Source organism: Myotis davidii, unplaced genomic scaffold (genome assembly GCF_000327345.1).
Source record: "Myotis davidii unplaced genomic scaffold, ASM32734v1 scaffold399, whole genome shotgun sequence".
Lineage (NCBI taxonomy): Eukaryota > Metazoa > Chordata > Mammalia > Chiroptera > Vespertilionidae > Myotis > Myotis davidii.
Window position 1 is genome coordinate 2,558,415 of NW_006292094.1, and position 6,949 is coordinate 2,565,363.

Sequence of the window (6,949 nt, forward strand, 5' to 3'; positions counted from 1 at the left end):
GCAGGCAGCTCAGGCCGCTGTAACAAAATGCCATCGGCTGGGTGGCTTAAGTAAATCAAACCGTGACCTCCACGTTCATAGGTTGATGCTCAACCACTGAGCCATGCCAGCCGGGCCCAAGCCATCCTTTCTAGAAACCCACTGCCTCTAAGCAGATGCAGTGTGTACACCCGTGACACCCCCCCTCCCCAAATGTGCCAGGGAAAGGGGCCCCCTTTCTAGAGGTCAGCTGCCCAAGGTGGGCTTGAGCCACAAACATGCAGACCCTGGAAATGTCGGAGGAGAGGTTCTTTGGCCGCTTCAGCTACCGCAGGGGGAGAGGAGGAGCTCTGCATTCTCTGCTGAGGGTCGGCAAAACCAAACCCAGCTGAAGGTCACCAGCAACCCGTGGGCATCTGTGTTGCAGCTCTGAGGAGGAGTTGTAGTGTCACCTCCTGGCCACTAGAGGACTTCCTCCAGTTTAAGCCGAGGAAGAGAGGAAGACTGGTTCAGGGCCGCTGTGCCCTGGGGGGATTCGCTCCCCTTCCCTTCACCCCATTCTCAGCAGCCGTGTGCGTGGATGCTTTATGGGCTACAAAGCATCAGACGGGACTCATGACAGGCAGCCCCAGCGCCGACTTGCTAAGGGGTTCCCCTCCAGCCCGAGACAGCTCTAGGGGGGCACAATCCATCTCTCTGCACCTTCCACCGCGTGAGCCCCTCGGGACGCCAGGAGCTTGTCCTGCTTCTACATCACAGTCCCTTCCAAGACGCACCCCCCAACCCACCCCGGGGACCGTGCAGTGAAATGGCTTGTATCTGCACAGACTTCCATAGCACGTAACTGTGTACAAGGCACCATTCTAAGTGCTTTACACATGTTCACGTAACCCTCCAACCACCCGGGAGACAGGTGTTCGTATCAGCCCATGTTACAGATGGGGAAACCGAGGTGCAGAATAAATAGCAAAGGTCCTACAGCTGGTGAGTGGAGGGGCTGGGACTTGAACTTAGGCTGTGACGCTCTCGCCGTCATGCTTTTAACCCACACGCCCTGCTCTGCTGCTCCCAGGAGAGAGGCCAGATACACAATGACATACTTTTTAAAACATCTTCACCTATTTTTAAAATTATAAGTAAGCAACAGAAAATTTGGAAACTCGAGAGAAGACAAAAAAATCGCCCACCGTCTTACCAGACCACCATCCTCGCAGCAGGCGGCATAGAGGTGTTGCTTTTGTTTTTTTATGCGCAGATGTGTTTTTTCGTATCTCGGAGCATGCAGTTTGTACCCTGCTTTCCCACTTAATGGGTTACGGCCTAATGTCGTTACATAACGTGCACAAGCACCGCTTGACTATTGCAAGAATGTGTGTGTGGGTGACATAATGGGAGCTGTGGAATTGCTGGTGGAGAAGAACGTCCAAGGAAGGAGGGGGACAGGGTGGCGGTCCCGGTGAGGATGCACCAGGCCCGCGAGCACTGGGGACCCCCAGGACGATGACGGCCAGGGCGCTTCCCGTTCATCCTGGTCCTGTCGGTGGCGCGGAGTGAGGTGGCAGCAGCTGGCGATCAGGCCTCGCGGCATCTGGAGCCGGACAGCAGGTGCCCCGTGTGGGGAGAGACAGGGCCGGTGCTCCGGAGGGCCTGTGACGGCATGGACTCCCAGGGGCCCTGTGACGGCGTGGACTTCAGGGGCCCCGTGACGGCGTGGACTTCAGGGGCCCCGTGACGGCGTGGACTCCCAGGGGCCCCGTGACGGCGTGGACTTCAGGGGCCCCGTGACGGCGTGGACTCCCAGGGGCCCCGTGACGGCGTGGACTTCAGGGGCCCCGTGACGGCGTGGACTCCCAGGGGCCCCGTGACGGCGTGGACTTCAGGGGCCCCGTGACGGCGTGGACTCCCAGGGGCCCCGTGACGGCGTGGACTTCCAGGGGCCCTGTGACGGCGTGGACTCCCAGAGGCCCTGGTGAGTGGCGGAGCCGGTTTTCAGTCCGCATGTGCCCACCTCAGCGTTCCTGCCACGCCAGGGCTCTCAGGGTCTCCTGCCTCTCCGAAGCCGGGCCCTGTGCAGCGAGGATGATGTGCTAGTATCTCCAGGCTGAAGCAGGCTCATCTCGGAAGCAGGGAAGCAGCGCACAGCTGCTTCAGCAGAGAAAGGGCCGGCAGAGAGCTCCACACGGGAGTCAGGGCAAACGTCAAAACCAGACTGGGGACCCCCAGGACGATGACGGCCAGGGCGCTTCCCGTTCATCCTGGTCCTGTCGGTGGCGCGGAGTGAGGTGGCAGCAGCTGGCGATCAGGCCTCGCGGCATCTGGAGCCGGACAGCAGGTGCCCCGTGTGGGGAGAGACAGGGCCGGTGCTCCGGAGGGCCTGTGACGGCATGGACTCCCAGGGGCCCTGTGACGGCGTGGACTTCAGGGGCCCCGTGACGGCGTGGACTTCAGGGGCCCCGTGACGGCGTGGACTCCCAGGGGCCCCGTGGCGGCGGGGACCCCCAGGGACCCCGTGACGGCGTGGACTCCCAGGGGCCCCGTGACGGCGTGGACTTCCAGGGGCCCTGTGACGGCGTGGACTCCCAGAGGGCCTGGTGAGTGGCGGAGCCGGTTTTCAGTCCGCATGTGCCCACCTCAGCGTTCCTGCCACGCCAGGGCTCTCAGGGTCTCCTGCCTCTCCGAAGCCGGGCCCTGTGCAGCGAGGATGATGTGCTAGTATCTCCAGGCTGAAGCAGGCTCATCTCGGAAGCAGGGAAGCAGCGCACAGCTGCTTCAGCAGAGAAAGGGCCGGCAGAGAGCTCCACACGGGAGTCAGGGCAAACGTCAAAACCAGAGACCAGCTCGCACCCATGGGTGGCCGCTCTCTAACACACAGCAAACCAGAACAAAGCCCAGGACATAGTACGTGCTGGGGAGGCTGCGGGCGCATCAGACCCCGAGTCCCGCTGGTGGAAACAGCTACGGAAACGGTGTGGTGACTCGTCCCAGATGAAAACTGGAGCTACCGCGTGAGCCAGGCCTTACACTCGGGTGAATAGTCAGAAGAGCTGACAGAGATAGCAGCACCCCGTGTCCCCGCAGCCTGCTCACCACGGCAGGATGTGGGAGTGACCTCCGTCTCCATCGCTGGGCCAGCATAGAGTGAAAGTGTGGCATGTGCATACAGTGGAATGTCATTTCTCCCCGAAAGGGATGGGGATTCTGACACATGGGGCAACGTGGGTGAACCCTGAGGGCGTTAGGCTGAGGAATAAGCCAGCCACAGAGAGACAGGTGCTGCATGACTCCGCTTATATGCGGTCCCTGGAGTCGTCTGCTCCATAGAGACAGGAAGGAGATGCGTGGACTCCGGGGGTCTGGGGCCGGGGAGTTGTTGTCTAACGGGCACAGAATTTCAGTTTTGCAAGATAAAGAAAGTTTGGAGATGGGTTTTACGATGTGAATTCACTTAACAGTAACGAACAGTACAGTGAACAATGGTGAAGATGGTCAATTCCATGTGATGTATATTTTATCACATAAAGAAAAGAATTTTAAAAAATGACAGTCCAGGCTGCGACTTCAGAAGGGTTAGCATTGCCAGTCACCATCGCTGGGACGGCAGGAGCCTGGCTGGGGCGGGGAGCAGGGGAGGGAGTCTTGTCTCGGGGAGCCCTTGGTGGGACCCGCGGCCACATCAGCTGTGACAGCTGAGCAGGGGACCACGCAAGGCCGAGGCCGCACGGATGCCTGACGTGATCCCTGAGACATGTGCGCTGCCCGTATCATTTCAGCAACTTGAGGACTCCCGGTGCGGAGCCCTGACAGCTGGGGTGGGGCGGCCGGAAGGGCGCCCGGCTTTCAGACGGCCTCAGGCAGCAGCCATGGCATCTGGCTGGGTTGCACGCTCTGCGGCATCGCTGTGGAATGCATTTAAGGGGAGAGGACCCCGTGACTAGATAGGGTGTGAGTGTGTGTGTGTGTGTGTGTGTGTGTGTGTGTTTCTGTGGGGGGCGGGCTTGGAAGGCGGAATGGCTTGATTAATGTTTAACTCTCTAAAGTTTGGAAGTGTTCAGTTCGACGTTGTCAGCCTTAAATCCTCAGGGAAGCGGGGAAACGAGGTGGTGACATGTCCAGTATTTTCTCCCCAAGAATAATGAAAGGTTAACCACCGGCTGAGAAAATAATGAACGCCTACACAAATAAATGCAGGCTGTGCGAGATCCTGACCCACAGTGACGGCCTGGCCACCCTCAGAGGGTTCGAGTCTCTGGCTCGACCAAATGGCCAGAGACATTCCGTGAGGAGCATGCAAATGCTCGGCCTTTTCTTAACCTTAAAATTAGACCTCGGAGGCGGAAAGATGGAGAGAAGCGACCATGCAGCGTGTCTAACAAAGGCAGTATCTGATCAAGGCTCTTTGGGGGGCGGGAGGGGAGGGAAAGGCCCCAACTCCACTGCCTGAAGAAACACTACGAAGTGTATGGGCTCACATCCAGGGAAGCATCTGAGCACGGAGTCCCGAACAAGTGTCGGCTCTTCCTATCGCTTTTGTTCTCGGCCACGTCCTCTGTGACTTCCTGGGGAGGGGAAGCCTGTTCTATCATTTGTGGGTTCCCAGTGGCTGTGTCAGGCTTGGCATGGGGTAGGCACGCAATCAATGTTGGATGAGGCATGGATGGGTGATGGGGAATGGGTGGATGGATGGGGAGTGGACGCACGGATGCCTGACGTGATCCCTGTGACATGTTCACTAGAGTGGGTAGATGGATAAGGAATGGAAGGATGGATGGGGAATGGGGGATGGATGGATGGATGGGGAACGTGTGGATGGATAAGGATGGAAGGATGGATGGGGAATGGGGGATGGATGGATGGATGGGGAATGGGTGGATGGATAAGGAATGGAAGGATGGATGGGGAATGGTGGATGGATGGATGGATGGGTGATGAGGAATGGGTGGATGGATGTATGTATGGGTGGATGGATGGATGGGGAATGGGTGGATGGATAAGGAATGGATGGATGGATGGGTGGATGGATGGATGGATGGGGAATGGGAGGATGGATGGGGAATGGGAGGATGGTTGGGGAATGGATGAATGGATGGATGGGTGGATAGATGGGGAATGGGTGGATGGATAAGGATGGAAGGATGGAGGGAGGGAATGAGTGGATGGAGAAGGAATGAATGGATGGGTGGATGGATGGATAAGGAATGAAAGGATGGTTGGGGAATGGAAGTTTGGATGGGGAATGGGAGGATGGTTGGGGAATAGATGGATAGATGGGTGGATGGATGGATGGGTGGGTAGATGGATGAATGATGGGGAATGGGAGGATGGATGGGGAATGGGAGGATGGATGGGGAATGGGAGGATGGTTGGGGAATGGGAGGATGGTTGGGGAATGGATGAATGGATGGATGGGTGGATAGATGGGGAATGGGTGGATGGATAAGGATGGAAGGATGGATGGGGAATGGAAGTTTGATGGGGAATGGTAGGATGGTTGGGGAATGGATGGATAAACGGATGGATGAGTTAGTTTTGACCGCTCTTAAACTTTATAAGAAAGGCTATGAGGGTAATGGAGGGAAATGTGCGGGTGCTGAAGGTGCAGTTTGGAGAAGGGGCCCAGCATGGTGCGAGCTTCCCATGAACTCCTCCTGCCTGAGGGCTGAGGGGCTGGCCCTGGCTCATCTCCTCTGGGTTCCACAGCTGAGGGGGGGCGGGCTCCGTGCCAAGCACTTTACAGCAGGTCGGCAGCCGGTGGTCCGCAGGCCCCTGGTGGTCCGTGAGGCCCAAAAGGGTGGCGACCACTGCTTTACAGCACTGCCCACTGTGCTTCTCACTGTCCCCAAGGAGGTGGCTCTGTCCCCGGTCCCACTTTATAGATAAGAAGCTGTTTGGAGAAGCAAAGTCACTTTAGGGTGCGCCCAGGGCTGCCGGTTCCAGCACCTCCGCCCTCTGCCCTGTGTCCCGGGCGGTCCGCTCCACGGCCACCTCGTTCACAGTTTCTCTCTGTAGCTCCGGGCCGCGCACCCGCTCTTTGGAAACCCCTCTCTCATGTGCAGTGAGCGGGCACCTAGATAGTGTGTGTGCAGCCCCGAGCGCTCCCAGGCAGCTCGGGCCTCCCCACCAGCTCCTCCCGGGCGAGGCCTGTGGTTTCGGAGCAGTTCGTGAGGTCCCTGGACTCTCAGGCGACGGTAAAGCCGCCGCCGCTCCTGCTCACCCCGAATTCCGGAATGTGCGCATAGAACGTGAGCCAGAGGAGGGCGGGGAGGCCGAGGACGCAGGAGCCCAGGGCTTGTCGGGCGCTGACGACACGCAGCACGGCCGCAGCAGGCGTCCCCTCGGCTCTGGGGGGAGCGTTTTATTACCGCCACGTGCAGGCGGGAGGAGGCGGGCGGAGAAAGGTCTTACAGGTTCTCTGGGTGCCCAGCCCAAGCAGCTAACAAGGGCTCCTCCCGAGGTTTGAACCCGGCCTCTGAGGCTCCCACGCCCCGCCTTCCCCGGGCACGGGCAGCCGCTGGCGACGAGGGTAGGCCTCCCACGGGTCACACCTCTTGGTGCACAGCGTGGGGAGCAGTCTCATCTGACTATGAGTTCGTAACTGCATGTTCTCCAGTCACCCGCTCAGCCTTAGAGAATGCTGAGTTGTCTTTCACTCACCCCCACCGTTCAGGGGGACATGTCATTGCTCCAAAGAAATCTACACCCCAAAGAACGAAAGCAGGGGCTCCAAGGTCTGTTTATGCGCCTGGTTCTTAGCAGCTTTATTCACGCGAGCCGAAAGGTGGAGGCAGCCGACATGCCGGCGAGGGACGCGCGGATCAGCCGGGTGTGTGATTGCAGCCCCGGCCTATGGCTGAGCCTCCGCAAGGAAGGACGCTGGCTGGACCTCGAAGACTCTGGCTGAGCACAACGAGCCGGTCACAAGGGGAGACCCTGTCAGCTTGCGCGTATATGAAGTGCTTAGAGCGGCCAAGTT